Here is a 20107-nt window from a genome sequence, read left to right on the forward strand (position 1 = left end):
GACACTCAATGGCCCATTAACTGAAGATATTTCCCTGGACAGGGGATGGGTTGTGGAAGAGATAAAGAAAACGGCCCCACCTGGTTTTAACAGCTGGCCCATTAAGAGAAGATATTCCCCCCCAGAGTTATGAGGGATGGGTCATGGAAGAGATAAAGAACACTGCTCCACCTGGTTTCAACAGATGGTGATAGAATACAAACTTCTGCTTACATCTTGCATTGCAACCTAAGGCACAGCAGGCCTTAGGGGGACACTGGCACAGGGGTGACGCTGGGATGAGGGTGGCACTGGGAAAGGGGGTGACACTTGGGCTGAGGATCACAAGTGGGCTGAGCTATGAGAACATGGATATCCCCTTCCATAAGCAGTATTCCCACATTTCCATGCTGGACTGCAACCCACGGGGGAGGGTGCTCTACACCTGGAATAATGGCCACCAGGTCATCTACAATTTCGCACTCTTCCACATCGTCAACATGGCTGGAGAGCTGGAACTGACATTCCCAAGGGAAGAGACAATTCCTGGCTTTTATTTCTATGCTTCCACGCATTCCCTTTCCATCCACAGAATTACCAGGGGAAGCAATGAGGTGGAAATTCCCGGTTCTCAGCACATCCTGAACTCAAATTCTATTGAATTCCCACTATTTCTGGCCCTTGTTGCATTTTTTGCTCATTTCCCCCAATTTTTGTTTTCCATCTTTTTCCCCCTTTTTCCCATCTTTTTTTTCTTTCTTCCTCCCTTCTCCCACTTTTCTCTTTTATCTCCCTCTTTTTCCCTTTTCCCCCTTATTTCCATTTCCCCGGCTTTTTTCTCTCTTTTTCCATTTCCCCCTCTATTTTCTTCTTTTCCCACTTTTATCCCTCTTTACCCCTATTGTTCAAATTTACCCCCATTTTTCCGTCTTTCCTCCCTTTCCCCCCTTTTATCCCCCTTTTTTACCCCTTTTTTCCCAGCTCAATTGCTCTTTCCCACATTTTCTCCAAATTCCTCAATATTTTTCCCCTCCTCTTCCTCCTCCTCCTCGGTTCTTCTGGAATTCAGTGAGATTCAGGGTGGCTGGAGCAGCTCTGCCTTGGTATTTTCCTTTTTTTGGGGGGGAATTTTGGGGCCAAATTCCATCTCTAGTTCGACAGCAAATTAAAAAAAAATCTCTCTGGCCTTTGGTGGGATTTGATTACTTTTTCCCTTCCTTTTTTCTCTGTTTTGAAATAATTGTTTAAATATTTTTTTAATTTCTCACCCCCAGGGTTGTTCTGCTATTTTCCTGCTTTTTTCCACCTCTTTTTCCAAGAGGAAGAGGCAGAAAAGGGGGGGGAAAGGATGGAAAAGGGGAAAACAAGGCAGGGATGGAGATGCTATGATGATCCAGAGGGGATGGAGGATTTGGGATAACCTTGAAGATTTGGGATAATCCCAGGAACAGGCATGGGTCCTGCTGGAGACTGGGAATGGGCACGGATCACACTGGAGACCAGGGATGAGCACTGATCCTATTGGAAAGCGGGAATGGGCACAAATCCCATTGGAGATTTGGAATGGGCACGGATCCTGGTCCTTGCACGGGAGGAGGAATTTGGGGAAGTGAGAGTGATCTCCCTCTGGCTCTGGGCAGCACTGGGAAAAAGCCCTGCAGGGTTTAATTGGTAATTTAATTGATAATTTATTTGGGAATGTAATTAGGAATTGCATCCACTACGGATGGGGGGTATCCAAGGAGCTGCAGCTATGGTGCTGTTGTCCAGTGAGAGGGCACAGGGACTGGGAACAGGACCAGGAATGGTGACAGGGAGTGGGAATGGGACTGGGAATGGGGACAGGTACCGGAAACTGGGAGAGGGAGTGAGTTTGTGGGATTGGGACTGGGAATGAGACTGGAAATATGCGATAGGGACCAAGAGTCCATGACCTGGGATGGGACTGGAAATATGGGACAGGGACCAAGAATGGGGACAGGGACTGGGAATAGGGGAAAGGAACCAAGAATGGGACTGGGAAAAGGGACAGGGATTGGAAATGGGGACAGGGACTGAGAATGGGGACAGAGACCAAGAATGGGTAGGGGAATAGGGAGAGGAAAAGAAACTGACTGGGATTGGGACCAGCAATGGACACAGGGACTGGGAATTGGGACGGGAACCGGGATTGGAAACGTGAATGGGGACAGGGACTGGGAACAGGTCCAGGAATGGAGACTGGGACTGAAATACAGGACAGGAACAGGAAAAGGGACCAGGAATGGGGACAGAGATTGAGAATGGGATCAGGAATGTGGACGGGGACTGGGACTGGGAATAGGGACAGGGACAGGTACCAGGAAAGGGAACAGGAGTGGGAACAGGGACCTGTAATGGGGACAGGGACTGGGAATTGGATCTGGGATTGGGAATACTGGACAGGAACAGAGTAAGGAACGGGAATGGGGACAGGGACTGGGAATATGGGACCTGGATTGGGAATGAGACTGGAAAAATAAGACAGGGATTAGTAACGGGATCAATAATAGGGACTGGGAATGGGACAGGGAATACAGGACTGTCCTGACTTGTAGCATGTGTGTATTCTATTTCCCATCTGATAGAGGTGGGGCAGTTATCTTCTGTTAATTGGGCAGTTTTCTTTATCTCTTCCACAACCCATCCTCTCTTGGGGGAGATATCTTCTGTTAATGGGCCATAGAGTGTCACTGCATGACTGATAAAATTACATCATCCCATTGTGAGATGCTCCACTCAGGGGGAGAAGCCAAGCATTCGTACCTAAATATAACCTGACATTTGGAACACAAGAGCAGCCTTCTCCCACTGGATTCCCAGAGGAGCAGCCTCTTTTTCCACTGGATTCCCAGAGGAAGACCAGGCCCATCGACACCACCACTAGACCTTCAGAGGAAAACAACACTCTTCTACAAGATCACTGCTTCAACAGAACCACATCTGTCCCTCCAGGAGGACTGCAGCCACCATTCTATCAGACTGCTACCAACAGCCTGACCAACAGGGTGTCAGGTCGTATTCGGACTCTGTCAGTGGTTTGGGGTTTTTTTTGTACTATTTCATTTCTATATTTAATTTTCCCAGTAAAGAACTCTTATTCCTTTTCCCATACCTTTGCCTGAGAGCCCCTTAATTTCAAAATCACAATAATTCAGAGAGTGGGGGTTTACATTTCCATTTCAAGGAAGGCTCCTGCCTTCCTTAGCAGACACCTGTCTTTTTAAACCAAGACAGATTTTGTCACACAACATGAGGCCCAAGGGCATTGGGAGAAAAAGGGGGAAAAAGGAATAATATTTCTTGACTAACCTAATTTTTGTCTGCTGGTATAGAAACCTCGTTAAGTGCCACCATGTGGTCCAGCCTACCCTGGTTTGGGTGGAACGTGGTCGTGGCTATATTTCTCCCATTTGCAGGCCATTATCTAAAAACAAATCCTATAACTAAGGCTTCTGTGGCTGTTATCCAGTTTGCTTTATGGGTTAATAAGGTGAGGGATTCATGGATTTTTTAACTTCCTCTAGAAGGCAGGCACCCAGATTCAAAGCTACCACACACTAACTGTATATTTTTGGGGTTACTTTAATAATTGTACCTACTGTAAAGAAATTCCACTGGGGGAAATTTTCTCCCAACCCTTCAACCAGCCCTTTGCATCTGCCCCACCACTTTTCAAAGGGTTCCAGTCTTCTCTAAATGCTAATGATATCACACAGTTGTTGGTGTAGCTGATATGCCTGTCCTATTTAGCATTCAGAGATAAGGGAAGGTAGACTTGGATTGGATAACCACCCTGACCCCTACCTCAGAAAGCAGGGGTGCTGCCACAGAATCTGACATTGCCCTGAGGACTAGAGATGCTGCCCCAGAACCTGACCTTGCCCCACAACTATTGTGATCCGCTTAGAGGAGCAGGGTGTCGTGGTGATTCGTTAACCGGTGAAACAGAGTATGAATTTAACAGGGTAGAAATCCATTTGGATTAAGGTGAAATGTGCCGCTTTGAGCTTGCTAGCATAAGTAAAATATGCTGTTTAGTCTGGTAGCTCTGCTGCCCTAGCTGACGCAAAAGAATGCGAATTTCTAAGCTGAAGAGATGAGAGAGGCTCCTCGAACCTTGAAACAGACAGGGCAGCGTCACCCAGGAGTTCTTTCTGTACTTTCTGATAAAAATCTGGCTACCAGTGTAACTAGCTGTAAGTGTAATGTGAAATCAGTAGAATGAATATGCATGACCCTCATGTGAAACACTATGCATATGTAAACTAGTAAAGAGGGTGAAAAAGGGATCTGGAGTTCTCAGGGATGTGCATGTTCTTTGAAGGGGAACAATCCCCACATGAGTCCAGGCTGTAATAAACATTCCTTACAAATCTTTATGGCAATTGTGGGGTTTTGAGTTTTCATCCGCGTTTCATGGGAGCCCCAGGAAGGTGCAGAGGAAGTCACTGCCCATTTTCACCTCTCTCCGGCTCCATCTGCCAGCCCAGAGTGGCTCCTGGCTACAGGGCAACCCCACTGCCAACTCCATCCTGACAGGGATGGATTGGAAAAATCTCTTTCTCCTTTCCTGTCGCATAAAAATAAATCTCCTTCCCTCCTTCCTTCCTTCTGTCTTTCTGTCTTTTTTTCCCCCTTTTTCTTGTTCCTTCCTCTCCTTGTCTTTCCTCCCCCAGAGAAGGAGCTGAGGATGGAGACCAGGGAGGACAAATCCCTGTGGCAGAACCTTGTAGAAGAGGCTGTTTTGAGAGGCTTGACAGTGTAGGAATTCAGTGGGGACAAAAAGCCCCAGAGATCCCAAATGAGGAGGGGCTCCAAACCCAGCCCAGGGAGCCTTGAGAAAGAAAGGCCCTCCCTTGGCCAGGAAAGCAGCTGGAGACCCAGATGCAGCTCGCAGCTGGTGGTCCCTGAGCAACTTCATGGCAAGGAGAATCCGAACAAGTGCTTGGAATGTAAGAAGAGCTTCAGTCAGTGCTCCAGCCTCCTCGCCCACCTTCGGGTGCACGTGGATGGGACCCTCTTTGAGCAGGACCAGATTTGAGCCAGAATATCGGGATTCCCAGAGCCAGGCAGGTGATTGCACCTGGCACATCCCCCACCGACCTGGAGATGCTGCAAGTCCAGTACAGGGAGAGCAGGGGTGAGTAGGAGGAGCCAGGGGTTGGAGGGATCCCTGGAAATAGGGGTATTTGTGGGGCTGGGATGGAAGTTGTCCTCCTGCTCCTCACCATCCTGGGCTTCCCAGAGCCCAGTCACTCCCCGTTTGATCCCAGTTGTCCTCAGCATGGTTCCAATTGCCTCCTGTTGCTCCCAGTGTGATACCAGGGGCCTCTAGAATTGTCCCAGCCACTCCCTGTATGATCCCAATCTCTTCCACCAGGGTCCCAGTCACGCCTAGCTGCCCTCAGTATAGACCCAATCACTCTCTCTTGCTCCCAGTTGCCTCCATCATGGTCCCAGTTGTTCCCAGGATGGTCCCTGTTGCTCCCAGTGTGGCCCCTGTCAACCCCCAACAGGGTTTCGGACACTCCCAAGATATCCCAGTTGCCCTCAGCATGCTTGGAGTCATTCCCAGTCACCCCCAGTATGATCTCCATATGATGCCAGGAGAGCCCAGTCACTTCCAGCAGGAGCCCAAAGCTCATGGAACACCTGGAGGATCCACCCGGAGGAGGGTCCCTACAAGTTCCCTGGCTGCAGGAAGAGCCCCAAGGAACGCAGGTCCCACCAGAGCCACCACCCAAAGTAGGAGGTGGAGACAGCGCTGCAGCCTGGGGCCTGGGACCACCAGGAGGGCCTGCAGACCTCCACCCCAGCAAGTGCCTCACACAGCCCCTCATCCTGTCCCCAAAATGCCACTCTTGGCATCCCTCATCCCTCTCTGCAGTCCCCCCTCCAACATCTGCAGACCTCTGGGAAGAGCCCAAAGGGATGGAAGTGCCCAAAACGCTGCTGAAGTGCTGGAACTGCTCCCAGCTGTGGATGTTCCTGTCCACAAACCTCTCCTGGTCAGTGCCATGGGGGGCTGGGAAGGGGTTTAGGGGATCCCGAGGGGATTGGAAGGGGTTTTTGGTAGCTCTTGGGGTCATTATTTGTTCTGGGAGGGGGTGTAGAGGGCTTTTGAGGGGTCTGTGGGGGAGTTTTGGAAGTTCTGGAAGGGCTATGCGGCTTGGAGAGAATTTGGGTGGGTTTTTGGAGAGGTGGAAGAGAGATTTGATGGATATTTGGGCCATTTCTATTGCACAGGGTGGGGGGCAGCACGGATCTCTTGGGTGATTTGAGGGGGCTGGGAGTGGCTGTGGGACTGGGAGGGGGTTTTAGTGGAGTTGTGACCACCCAGACCCCCAGAGCTGCCACCAGACCCTGCCCACAAGGTGCTGCTGGGGGACAGGGGCTCCATTTAAGGTTTTGTCCTCCTGGCACTGTGGGAGTGAGGGGCGATCCCCAGGGGATTTGTGTGATCTGCCCATGCCGGTGTCATCCCTTTTCCCTCCCCAGAGGGCTCCTGACCCAGCTCCTGCCTCCCCAGAAGGGAATTTGGGGAGGGGACAGAGGGGGTGCGCAGCCCCCACCGGGGGATGACCCCACCTGTTCTGGTTTAGGGCAAATTTGGAAGAAAACGTCCAGAAGGAGAGCCAGAAAGCAAACCCCCACAGCCCATCCCCCCACCTGGTTCCAGAAGAATTTCCTTGGAGAGAAGTGGAAAAAAACCTGTTTATTTGACAGGCAAAGCACTCCCCAGCACAAAAAAATGAACACCACCAGATGACAAAACTCTTTCACCGCTCTGAAGAGATGACAAATTCAGAAAGCCTCTCCTGGGAGCGGTCGCTCTGTTATCCGTCCCTCCAGCACTGGGAATGGCTGCTGCAGGCCACAAAGTGCAAAACTCTTGGTGTTCCCAGGACCCAGTCCGGAGCAGGCTTGAATAGTTCCAAGAAAAGGGAAAGAAAGACAGTCCAGGGAAAAATTCGGACTGCCCAGCTAAACTAACTAACAAGCAAAAAGCAAAAGCAAGCAGAAGCAGGAGAAAGAGCAAAGGCGAAAGCAAAGCCAAAAGCAGAAGCAGCACTATGTGCTGCCATCTGTGTCCAGCAGACTGTGGGGGAGTGAGCAGGCTGATAACAAAACAAAACTTGGCTTTTCAGAGCCAGTCTTGAAGGCACAGAACATAATATCCAGCATAAACAGGACAGACGACTGGGGATACAAGCATCATAACGTCACCCTAGGACACCACCGAGCCCCTTTGTTCAGCACCAAGCTGGGCAGGGGGGCACAGGAGGAAGAGGCCGATGGGAAGCAGATCCTGCAGCTGGGATAGTGCTTGGGGTCAGGGCAAGGTGCTGCCCTGCACACCTGGCTCACGTGTGACCCTGCCCTGGGAATGCAGCTGCACATTCCCACCCCACGGATCCTATCCCCAAAATCCCACTCTTGGGATCCCTCACCTGTCTCTGCAGTCCCTGCTCCAACATCTCCAGGGCTCTGGGAAGAGCCCTGGTGCCAACAGAACTTAGATCAAAGTTACAAGGTGCTGATACAGCTTGAGTTATAAGATATCAGTATAACCTGATATATCTTTATGACCTGATATCATTAGAGCCGAAATAATTACTTTTTATGTATCTATATAAATATACCTATATAATGTGAATCATACCTCTTTATACCTATATGACCTGAATCATAACTTTTATGCCTATATAACCTGATGTAAATAACTTTCTATGTAATGTAATGGCTAATATATGGTTAACTAGTTGCTTAATGCGGAATAGACAAAGAAGGAAGATAAAAACTTGCCAGGTGGATAGCTTTAGAGATAGATAGGGATAATACTAATGAGAAATTGCCAAGCGCAAAGCCAATTAGCCACAAAATAAAGAATTTAGGCTGGTTAGGACCAGACACACCAAGGAACACTGTAACTGCACGTGCTCCAAAGACAAAGTTGAAAAGTTCAGTTGTGAAGAAGATCTTGGAAGCCTTCATCAAAGACCCCTGCTAACCCCCGAATTGGGGAGGCGCAAGGGCAGTGCAAAAGAACTATCTAATAACCATGAGCTCATACAATGTAAATGAGTTCCCACGTATAAGTGATGATGTTGGAGTGACACAGTGACACTGAGCAACACTTACTCTATAAATATACCACAGCACGGGACAAAGGTGGGTGACTTGGGCGCAGAAATCCCCTCACCACCAGCGCTGCAATAAACAAATACCTGCTCTATAGACACCGGTCTGTGGGGATTTATTTCCAGCCTGTCTTTCGGGCATCAGCCCAAAAGGATGGAATTTCCCACCCAGGGTCCCCACCGAGCCCCAGTTTGCATCTGCAGCCACCAGTTTTCCCAGTTTGCCTCTCCTTTTCCTCGGGCCGGGTTCCCCCCGCCCCCAGCGGGTGGGAGCAGCCGAGAGCCTCGCGCTGCCCATCCCGACCTGTCCCGGCTCCATCCCAGCTCCTCCCGCGGGCTGCGAGGGCTTCGGGAACGGGGCAGGAGGAGGAGAGAGGGAGGAAGTGGCGGACCGGCAGCAGGAAGCAGGAGGACGGGAGGAGGAATCGCGCCAATCCAGCGCTGCCTGAACTCGCAGCACCCCGGGAGCATCGCCCCCCATCCCGCAGGTGCCCGGGGAGGGGGAGCTCGCCCCAAATATCCCGAGGGTCCCTGGGTTTGGGGATTTTGGGAGGGATGTTTGGAGCTCGCAGGGCTCCAAAGCCGAGCCTTAGATGTCCCTCGGGGGGACATCGGGGGGTCCCCGGGAGGTGTTTTTGGGGAGTCCTGGTGTGGGTGCGGCAGAGCCCCGGCGGGGGCCGGGGGGATGCGGGTCCCCCCGCAGTGGGGGTTGGGCTTCCCGGCCGGGCTCTCCGAGCTCTGCCGGGACCACGTGGGGACCGTGCGGGAGTGGCGGGATCGGCGGGGGGACACCGGTTTTGGGGAGCCCCGGGAGAGCCGCGGCTTCCCTGAGAGGGGGCCCAGAGAGAGGAGACCCGCAGAAGGCCAAAGTGGGGACCCCGGGGGTGGGGACCCTTGGGATTCCCGAGACCTCCGCGGGGCGTGCTGGGGCTGGAGGGGCGGGATTGCCCAGGAAAGGGGTTCGGGCTGCTCCCAGTATGAGCCCAGTCAGTCCCAGTATGATGCTGGTCACTTTATCTCATTCCCTGCATGATCCCTGTTGCTCCCATTCATTCCCCATTATGATGCAATTTGCCCCCAGCATGGTCCCAGTTGCCACCAGTTCCTCCCACTTTCAGCCAGTGTGTTCCCAGTTCTCCCAGCTGCCCGTTCTATAGTCCCAGTCACTCCCAGTATGATCTCTGTCTATTCCAGCAGGGCCCCAGTCACTCAGACTTGCCCCCATTTGCCCCCAGCATGGTCCCAGTTCCTCTCAGCACCTTACCAATCTGGTCCCAGTCACCACCCACGTGGTCTCACATATTCCCAGTACATCCCAGCTGTCCTGAACATTCTTGTAGTCATTCCCAGGCACTCCCATTTACCTCAGCATGGTTCAGTTCCCCCCAGGATTATCCCAATCACTCTCAGCATATCCGAGTTGTCACCAGCATGCACCCCATAATTGCCAGTTGCTCCCAGTTCCTCCCAGTGTGTGTGCAGTTGGCTCCCAGCATGGGCCTGGTAGCTCCCAGTAATGCCCAGTCAGGTTCCATTCACACCCATTGTAATCCCAGTGTCTCCCAGGGTGGTCCCAGTAGGACCCATAGTCACTCCCAGTATAGTTCCAGTCACTTCCAGGATGATCTCAGCCACTCCTGCTACAATCTGAGTCACTCCCAGTATGTTTACAGTCACCCCCACTATGACCCCAGTCACTCCTGGATTCTTCCAGTATTATTCCAGTCATGCCCAGAGTGATTCCCTGTCACTCTCAGGGTGGGCCCAGTTGCTCCCAGTCACCTCCAACATGGTTCCAGTCATAGCCAGCACCTTTCCAATCACTCCCAGTCTGATTCCAGTAGGATCCCAGTCACTCTCGGATACTCCCAGTACAATTCCAGTCACTCCCAGTATGATCCCAGCCAGTTCCAGCAGGATGCCTGGCATGGGCACAGCAGCTCCCATTATCATCCAGTGTGGTTCCAGTTTACCCCCATTTACCCCCAGTATGGTTTCAGTGTTTCCCAGTGTATCCCAGTTGCTGCCAGCATGTTCCCAGTTACTCCCAGTTGTCCTCAGTTGCTTCCAGCCTGATTCCAGTGTCCCTAATCCTGACCAGCTGCTCCCACAGTGATCCCAGAGTGATCCCAGCTGCACCCATTTGCCCCTAGTATAGTCCCAGTCACTCCCTATATGATCCCAGTCCCTCCCAGCATGGTCCCAGTCATGTCCAGTTACCCCTAGTGAAGACCCAGTGACTCCCACTCGCTCCCAGTTGTCCCCAGCATGGTCCCAGTCCTCCCCTTCATGGACCCAGCTGTTCCCAGTGTAGTTCCAGTCACCCCAGTGTGGTCACAGATACTCCCAGTATATCCCAGTTGCCCTCAGCATGCTTGTAGTTATTCCCAGTCACTCCCAGTTGCCCCAGCAAGGTTCCAGTTACCCAAGTACAGCCCAGTCTCTCCCAGTGCTGCCACTCCTGGGATCCTTCAGCCCTCTCTGTGTTCCCCCCGCCTGGATCTCCCAAGAGGAGCCCCAAGGGCTGGCAGTCCCCAGCCAGGGTCCCCACCAAGCCCCAGTTTGGATCTGCAGCCCCCAGTTTTCCCAGTTTGCCTCTCCTTTTGGCCGGGCCGGGTTCCCCCCACCCCCAGTGGGTGAGAGCAGCCAAGAGCTCCGCGCTGCCCATCCCGACCTGTCCCGGCTCCATCCCCGCTCCTCCCGCGGGCTGCCAGGGCTGCGGGAAAGGGGCACCGAGGGTGTTGGTAGCCCTGGGGGAAGTGGACAAGGGATGAAGAAGGAGCATCAGAAGGGATGGAAGTAGGAGAAGGAGGTGGGTTTAAGTAGCAGAAAGAGGAGGAGAGATGGAAGAGGAGGAGCAGGAAGAAAAGGAAGAACAAAGCAGGATCAAAAAAAGTAGAAGAAGCCATGAGGTTGAGCACTCTCTGAATTCAATCCCCCCACCTGTGGGAGCATTGTCCCCCCCATCTCACAGGTGACCGGGGAGAGGGAGCTCAGCCCAAATATCTTGGGGGGCCCTGGGTTGGGTTTTTTGAGGGGACGTTTGGAGAATGAAGAACTGCAAAGCTGAGCGGAAAAGGCCCCTTGGGGGGACATTGGGGGATCCCGGTAGTGGCTGCCGGCAGAGGCATCCTGGAGGAGCAGAGCCCTGTGTCCCCCAGGAGCCCAAAGTGGGGAGCCCAGAGATGGAGGAGCGATGCCATTGGCGGGACCCTCAACAGCCTGGAGAGGGACAGGGGGGACTCCTTGGAGCCCCTGCAGCCCAAAGCAGAGAGGGAGGGGAGAAGGGACCCCAGGATCCCAAAACCCCAGAGCATCCCTAAGTGGGGAGACTGAAGAGGGAGGAGTGACTGCCTCTTCCCCCCTCTCTCCTGCTCCATCTCCCAGCCCAGCACAGGCCCCGGCTGCAGGACAACCCCGCTGCCGACCTCGTCCTGCTGGGGATGCACTGGGTGGATCTCTTTCCCCTTCCCAGTGGCATGGAGGCAAATCCCATCCTCTCCTTGTCCTTCCTGCCCCAGACCAGGAGCTGAGGATGGAGACCAGAGAGGACAAATCCCCACAGCAGAACATTGTTGAAGAGGCTGTTTTGAGCGGCTCCACGGTGCAGGAATCCAATGGGGAGGAAAAGCCCTGGGGATCCCTCAGGAGGAGGGGCTCCAATCACAGATCACAAGGATCTGAGGAGGAAAGACTCACCCTGGGCCTGGGTGGCAGCAGGAGCTTCAGCTGGCTCCCCAACCTGGTAGTCCATCAGCAGCTTCACACCAGGGAGCGGCCCTACAAGTGCTTGGAGTGTGGGAAGAGCTTCAGCCACACTTCCAACCTCTTCATCCACCATTGTGTGCACCCAAGGGAGAGACCATACAAATGCCTGGAATGTGGGAAGAGCTTTGGGTGGAGCTCCAGCCTCATCAAGCACCAGCGCCTGCACACGGGGGAACAGCCCTGTGAGTGTAGGGAATGTGGGAAGAGCTTCAGCCAGAGCTCATTACTAGTCGAGCACCAGAGGATCCACACCATGGAGAGGCCCTACGATTGTCCTGACTGTGGGAAGAGGTTCCAAAGCAGCTCCAATCTCCTCACGCATCAGCGGACACACACAGGGGAGAGGCCCTTCCGCTGTCCTGAGTGCGGGAAGGGCTTCAATCAAAACTACCACCTCATCAGGCACCGACACATCCACACTGGGGAGAAGCCCTACAAGTGTGAGGAATGTGGGATGAGCTTCAGCCAGAACTTCAGCCTGACCTCCCACCGGATGATCCACACTGGAGAGAGGCCCTTTCGCTGCCCCGACTGTGGGAAGGGCTTCACCCACAACTCCAACCTCGTCAGGCACCGGCGCATCCACACTGGGGAGAGGCCCTTTGAGTGTCCCCAGTGTGGGAAGAGCTTCTCACAGAGGTCTAACTTGACCAGACACCAACAGAGCCACCAATAAGGGAAGCTCTACGAATGCCCCAACTGCAGGAGGAGCTTTGTGCACTGCTCCAACTTCATCCCCCACCGGAGGATCCATGTTGGATGATCCACAGTGACCCATGCTGGGCAGAAACCTGGTGACCCCCATTCCAGATAATCCCCATTGGGTGTGGGGAAGGTGTTTGAGAGATTTCTTTCAGTTCTTATTCTCCTGCTCTGATTTCATTGGTAATAAATGCAGTCCTCAGGCTGGGTGTTTTTCCATTGCGGGTGATCGGGGCAGGATCTCTCCCAGGCCCTGTCTCAACTCCTGGGCCTTTCCTCAACCAGTCAGAAAAGTCACTAAATGATTAGCCAAGCAGAGCTTTTCTCACTGGTGCCCGGCAGACCCACAGTGCCCAGCGCTCCCCACTTGGACCCCACCCGTGAGCCCCGAGCCCCCAGTGCCCCTAGGAGCCGAATTTAGGGAGGGGGGAGGCTTCAACACCTGCCCAGTGTTGAGGATGGGGTGTCTGGGGGCAGCTGGGGCTATACTGGTGGCACTGGTGGTACTTGAAGCCGCCCCAGCTCTGGGTGCAGAGCTGTCAGGTGAGTAGAGGGGGTGGGAAGAGGAGCCAGGGTACGGTGGGAAAGGTAGAGAGAGGAGGGGAAATGGGTGGGTGGGACGCATAAAATGAGTTGGTGGCGTAGTGGGAATGGGACCCCCCCAAAAGCAAGAGTGGGAAGGGGGCTGAGGACTGGCAGATGACAGCAAAGGGGTGGGAGAGGTTAGAAAAGTGGGGAAAAGGAAGGATGGCATCCTGAAACTGAGTGGGCGGGGGCTGGGGATTGGGGGGGATTGTGTGAAAAGGGTTGGGAAAGGGGCAAAACGTGGCATCTAGTGTTGAGACGGATCAACATTTGACAAGAAAGCCTCACAGATATGTATTCTTGGCAGAACTATGTTTGAATGTAGAATCTGAAAAAGGAATAGAGATGAAAGCAAGTTTTGATATAGAAGAAAAGAATTGCTGAGCCAGTCTTGCTGGATAACTAAGAAGGCAAAGGGTATGTTAGTTAGAAGGGGGTTTTATGGCTTAGAGCAAAGGATAAACCCACCTCAAACCCACATCAAGAAGATGTTTTTGCCAATCAGAAAGATTCCACAGACAAACTGTAGAATCGGCAAGGCTGCTGATGTTGCAAGTAGAAAAAAGGTCTCAGAATTTTCCACTGCAAGAAAACTGAAAAACAACTTCTAGCTTAAACTCTTAACATACTAACCTTTTGTGATTGGAGAATAGTAACATGAATATGGTAATTATAGTAGTTATGATAGGCTATGGGTAAAAGTAAAGGCAATAGATTGATTCTTATGTATTAAGATATTCAGCAAAGTATATAATGCATTGCAACCAACATTAAAGGGTCTTCAGACTTGTCTGCAGCTGGAGCTGACAGCTGTAGCCATGGCTCTGTCACCCATGATCCTGGACTGTTGTAACATCTTGGATACAATAAACTGCATTTTGAAGAGTCGCCCGGAGTCCCGCATCTCTCAATATGGCTCTTGCAATTTGTGCCCACATTTTAGTAGGCAAACTCAGAGTTTTGGCAGTGAGAGACTTCCCAGTGAACTTAAAAGGGAAGCAGATTTGGCACTTTGAAAGAAAGGTCCAGGGCCCGGATGCTGTTGCTGCTGGACAGTATGCGGCCTGGAGCTCAACTGCAGTGTCTGGTGCGGAGGAGGACAGCAGGTGCGCACCAGGCAATCGTGGGGCAGAATATATCTGCAAGTCAGAGGGATGTGTATCAGCATTTAAAATCTTTAATTGAATCAAGTCCAAAAAGCAACCTGCCTAAGCAACAGGTCAAAGAGCACGTGGCAGCTATCCATGCAAATGAGCTTGGAAAGACTCTAGGAGAAAAAATTGAAAGAGCTCTTACAGCCCAGGCAGCGCAAATAGAAGCATGAGACCAAAACCCTACTGAAATCTTGGCTGCTCTTCATTTAAACTCTCAACAACAGGACAACAATGGGGCTTTTATGCAAGCTTCTGTGGTCCCAGGGCTGTGCTATTTCTGTAAAAAAACCTGGCCACATAATGAGAAATTTCCCGGAGCTGAAAAGAGATGCACGGACATCGGACCTTTGTCCAAAATGTAGGAAAGGAAGGCATTTTGTTAAATGGTGCCGCTCTAAATATGATGTTGGTGGAAATCCGAGTCCAAAAGACTTCAAAATGAGCACACAGTGGCACCACACATACCTGAGAACACACCCAGGGTAAGATTTGTGAATACCCCAACTCTGAAGCACTATGCTTCATTGCCAGCCAAATCCCAGGGAGTGACCCAGACCTACTACCCCCTGGGTCCTGCTGCACTTTGGCTACGTCCAAACCAACAACCTTTTTAAAAGATAATGGCTATTATTATAATTCAACAGGAGTCGCTGGAACCTCACAAAAATGACAAGACTTTTTAGTTGTTGGTAAAGAGAGGAACAGCATTCTTGGACTGCTTGCTTTGCCTTGCCTAATGTCTGTAGACTGCAATGAAGAGTTACTGGTGTTAGCTAAAGCTTACTATCCCCCACTGCATATTCCACCTAGAAGCCCTAGAGCCATTGCTATAGCTCTGCCTCTGGGGACTGCAGACCAAATGCCAACACGCTGTTTTTCGGTTGCTCCTGAAAATCCTGATGTTTTTTGGCTTCAAGAGATTCATCACCAATGACCACTGCTGACTTGTGAATTATCAAAGTGTGAAGCTCGAGTTGATATCACAGGCACGGTAGATACAGGAGCCGATGTTACTGTAATATCTCATTCTCTTTGGCCAAGAAATTGGAAATTAAGAACGCCTCCAGGCACTCTCACAGGCATCGGCAGTGCCACTCGGTGCTTACAAAGTGAATTTATCATTAGTGTCACAGGACCAGAAAGGAAGAAAGCATTGATCCGCCCCTGTGTAGTGCAGGAACCCATCACGGTGTGGGGAAGGGATTTGCTTTCTCAATGAGAGCAAAAATTGAAGTGGGTTTTTAATAGGGGCCATTGAGGCACTCACCACCCTGAAGCTGACCTGGAAAACTAACACCCCAGTGGCCCCTACAAGATAAGAAACTAAGTGCCCTCAAAACAACTAGTGGCTGAGCAGCTACAAAAAGGCCACGTTAAACCCACTACCAGTCCGTGGAATTCACCTGTGTTTGTCATCTGCAAGAAAACTTCTGGTGCCTGGTGATTGTTACATGATCTTAGAAAGATTAATGCTTAGAAGGATGAAGTGTTGGAACTGGTCCCAGCTGTGCATGTTCCTGTCCACAAACCTCTCCTGGTCAGTGCCATGGGGGGCTGGGAAGGGGTTTAGGGGATCCTGAGGGGATTGGAAGGGGGTTTTGGTGGCTCTTAGGGGCATTTGTGGTGCTGGGAGGGGGTTTAGGGGGCTTTGGAGGCATCTGTGAGGGAATTTTGGGAGTTCTGGAAGGGCTGTGTGGCTTGTAGAGAATTTGGATGGGTCTTTGGAGAGGTAGGAAAGAGTTTTGATGGATCTTGGGGCCATTTCTATTGCACAAAGTGGTTTGGGATGGATGGGGGTGGCAGCAGAGATCTTTGGGGTGGTTTGAGGGGGCTGGGAGTGGCTGTGGGACTGGGAGGGGGTTTTAGGGGAGTTGTGACCACCCAGACCCCCAGAGCTGCCACCAGACCCTGCCCACAAGGTGCTGCCAGGGGACAGGGGCTCCATGTAGGGTTTTGTCCTCTGGCACTGTGGGAGTGAGGGGCAATCCCCAGGGGCTGTGTGTGACCTCCTCCCCCATTCCAATGTCACCCCTTTTCCCTCCCCACAGGGCTCCTGACCCAGCTCCTGCTCCCCCAGGAGGGAATTTGGGGAGGGGGCAGAGGGGGTGCGCAAATGACCCCACCACAGCCCCTTTGTTCAGCACCAAGCTGGGCTCGGGGCCACAGGAGGAAGAGGCTGATGGGAAGCAGATCCTGCAGCTGGGACAGTGCAAAGTTACAAAGTGATGATATAGCTTGAGTTATAAGATATCAGTATAATCTGATATATCTATAGAAGCTGATATCAATAGAACCTAAATAATGACTTTTTATATCTCTATATAACTGAGTATCTAGATAACCTGAATCATACTTTTGTACCTATATAACCTGAATCATAACTTTCATACCTATAAAACCTGATATAAATAACTTTCTACAATGTAATGGCTAGTATATGGTTAACTAGTTGCTTAATGCTGAATAGACCACAAAAAGGAGAAAAAAACTTGCCAGGTGGAGAGTTTTAGAGGGTATAGTACTAGTGAGAAATTGGCAAGTGCAATGCCAATTATAGCCACAATAAAAAAAGAATTTAGGCTGGTTAGGACCAGACACACCAAGGAACACCGTAACTGCACATGCTCCGAAGACAAAGTTGAAAAGTTCAGATGCGAAGACGACCTTAGAAGCCCTCCCTAAAATGCCTCCCCTGCAAAACCAGGACAAACACAGACTCCTGACAGACCCCAAATTAGAGAGGTGCAAGTGCAGTGAAGAACTATCTAATTACCATAAGCTCATACAATGTAAATGAGTTCCAGCACATATGTGATGATGTTTGTTACAAATGAATCAGCCAATTTAATAATTTAAGGAATTTATTAAAACAAATCAAAGTAAAATTGGGAAAGCCACAAGCAAATCAGCGCCGAGCCAGGCGTTCGGTGCTGGGTGAACTGGGTTTGGACTATGCAGCTCCGTACCCCTGGCAGTTCACGAGGTACTGATTTCACAGGGCCTTTTTTATACTGTTTTCAGACTTAGCAGGATTCCGGGGGGGTCTTCCTGTTTCCTCTCGAACAGATCTTGACTGTTTTCACATATTAATGCATGTTCTTTTCTTGGGGTGTTTCTAAACAGAGGTTTTCCCGGAATATTCTGATTGCTGAAATCCTGTTAGACAGTAATCCCCTCAAACATCTTGTTCTGGCAACTAATATTCATCTTATTGTTCAATGTATATTTTCTAGACGGAATAATCCCTCAGAATAACCATCTTTTGAGGCAGGAATTCATCCTGTGTATATTGCTCTTTCCGGTCACTAGGTTCCATTTTAAAAGATACTGTATTTTTTAGTCCTGAGCACGAATTTATCCTAAATCATATACTACAATGTTGTGGTGACATAGTGACACTGAGCAACACTTACTCTATAAATATACCACAGCACGGGACAAAGGTGGGTGACTTGGGCGCAGAAATCCCCTCACCACCAGCGCTGCAATAAACAAATACCTGCTCTACAGACACCGGTCTGTGGGGATTTATTTCCAGCCTGTCTTTTGGGCATCAGCCCAAAGGGATGGAATTTCCCACCCAGGGTCCCCACCGAGCCCCAGTTTGCATCTGCAGCCCCCAGTTTTCCCAGTTTGCCTCTCCTTTTCCTCGGGCCGGGTTCCCCCCGCCCCCAGCAGGTGGGAGCAGCCGAGAGCCCCGCGCTGCCCATCCCGACCTGTCCCGGCTCCATCCCAGCTCCTCCCGCGGGCTGCGAGGGCTTCGGGAACGGGGCAGGAAGAATGGGGATGGCGGAGTGGTGATGGAGAAGCAGCGGGACATGTGCTGGAGGGATTAAGAAAAGGAGGAGGAGGAGGAAGAGGAGGAGGAGTGGGAGGAAGAGCTGGGATAGAGGAGGAGGAGGAGGAAGTGGAAGAGGGGACACCACACGGTCCAGCCCTCGCTGTGTCCGCAGCCCTCCCGCCCCCTGGGGCATTGTCCCCCCCTCTGTGTCGCAGGTGACCGCGGGGGGGGAGCTCGTCCAAATATCCTGGGGGCTCCGTGGGAGGGTATTTTTAGGCGGGGCGGGGGATTTTTGGAGCTCGAAGGACTCCAAAGCTAAGCCGCAAACGGCCTTAGGGGAGATTCTGGGGGTGTCCCGGGAGGTTGTTTTTTCGTGGAGGAGGGCAGGAGAGGGGAGAACTCTGGGACACCGAAGTGTGCAGCCCAGAGAGAGGAGACCCCCAGGACTGAGCCCGGAGAGGGGAACACCCTGGCGAGGGGGAAGCCCAGGAGCTCGCCGCAGCCTGAAGCAGAGTCAGGGGAAAGGGGAGCACTGGGAGCCCAAGAGCCCCGGCATCGCTAAGTGGGAGCCCAGAGAGGGGGAGCCAGGGAACCCCCAGGGGCTGCAGGGAACCCCCAGCAGCACAGAGAAGGGGGAGCCCACGAAGCCCAAGGTCGGAAGAGCAGAGAGGGGGGACCCTAGGGATTCCTGGGACCCGTGACAGCCTGGAGAGGGTGGGGACCCCAGAGAAAACCCTCAATACACGCAGGACCCCCAGAAGTCCAAAGGGGAGAGACCAGAGAGGACAAACTCCTGGAGAGGTTTTTTTTGGGATGATCATGAGCCATTCAAGTCTTGGTGGGCTCATTCCTGTTATTCTAAAGGTTTTGCCAGCTAAATCTTGGTAGTCAGAAGGCTTTTATGGACACAAAATGTCTGGTGACATTCTAGAGTTGGGCTTGGGCAGGAGAAATCCCCAACCAAAAGCTCTCATCCCTTGTTTTCCCCCAAACCAGGATTTCCCATTCCCAGACCCTGGCTGGATGGAGGAAGAGGAGGCTGCAAGGAAGAGGAAGATGGACCAGGAGCCCCAGGCAGGTGAGGAGGAAGTCAGTGCCCCTTTCCCCCTCTCCTGCTCCTTCTCCCAGCCCAGCACAGCCTCCAGCTGCGGGACAGTCCCACAGCCAAGCCCATCCTGCTGGGGATGCACTGGGGGAATCTCCTTGCCCTTCTCTGTGGCACAGAGGCAAATCACATCCTCTCATTGTCCATCCTCCCCCAGACAAGGACCTGAGGATGGAGACCAGGGAGGACAAATCCACACGGCAGAACCTCGTGGAAGAGGTCATTTTGAGTGGCTCCATGGCACAGGAACCCAACAGGGAGGAAAAGCCCCGGAGATCCTGCACGAGGAGAGGCTGCAAACGCAGATCACAGGGATCCGAGGAGGAGAGATCCACCCTGGGCTGGGGAGGCGGCCAGAGCTCAGAGCTGGGTGTCCACAAGCAGGTTCATGATGGGGAGAAGCCCCACAAGTGCTCAGAATGTAGGAAGAGCTTCAGCCAGAGATCCGACCTGATCATCCACTGGACAATCCACACAGGGGAACGGCCCTCCAAGTGTGGGGATTATGGGAAGGATGAGAAGCATAGGAACAGCTTCAGGATCAGCTCCCACTTGGACTGCCACATGGGAATCCACACCGGGGAGAGGCCCTAGGAGTGACCTGAGTGTGGGAAGAGCTTCAGTTTGTGCTCCAATCTGACTGCCCACCAGAGGAGCCACACAAAGGAAGGACGCTACAAGTTTGGGCAGTGTGGGAAGAGCGGCACGCAGAGCTCCAGCCTGATCCACCACCAGAGGATCCACACCAGGGAGAGGGCCTGCAAGTGTCCCAAGTGTGGGAAGAGCTTCTCCAGGAGGTCTCATTTGACCAGACACCAACGGAGGCACCAGTAATGGCAGCCCTGCGAGTGCCCCGAGTGTGGGAAGAGCT

At 52.1% G+C, this 20107-nt stretch overlaps 1 pseudogene; it reads left to right on the plus strand.

The window, feature by feature from the left end:
* The first annotated feature begins 11583 nt into the window (after positions 1-11583).
* The window catches only part of LOC137467677 (zinc finger protein 208-like), a 53549-nt pseudogene continuing 45025 nt past the window's right edge, over positions 11584-20107 (plus strand).

Source organism: Anomalospiza imberbis, unplaced genomic scaffold (assembly GCF_031753505.1).
Source record: "Anomalospiza imberbis isolate Cuckoo-Finch-1a 21T00152 unplaced genomic scaffold, ASM3175350v1 scaffold_74, whole genome shotgun sequence".
In the NCBI taxonomy this organism is placed as follows: Eukaryota; Metazoa; Chordata; class Aves; order Passeriformes; family Viduidae; genus Anomalospiza; species Anomalospiza imberbis.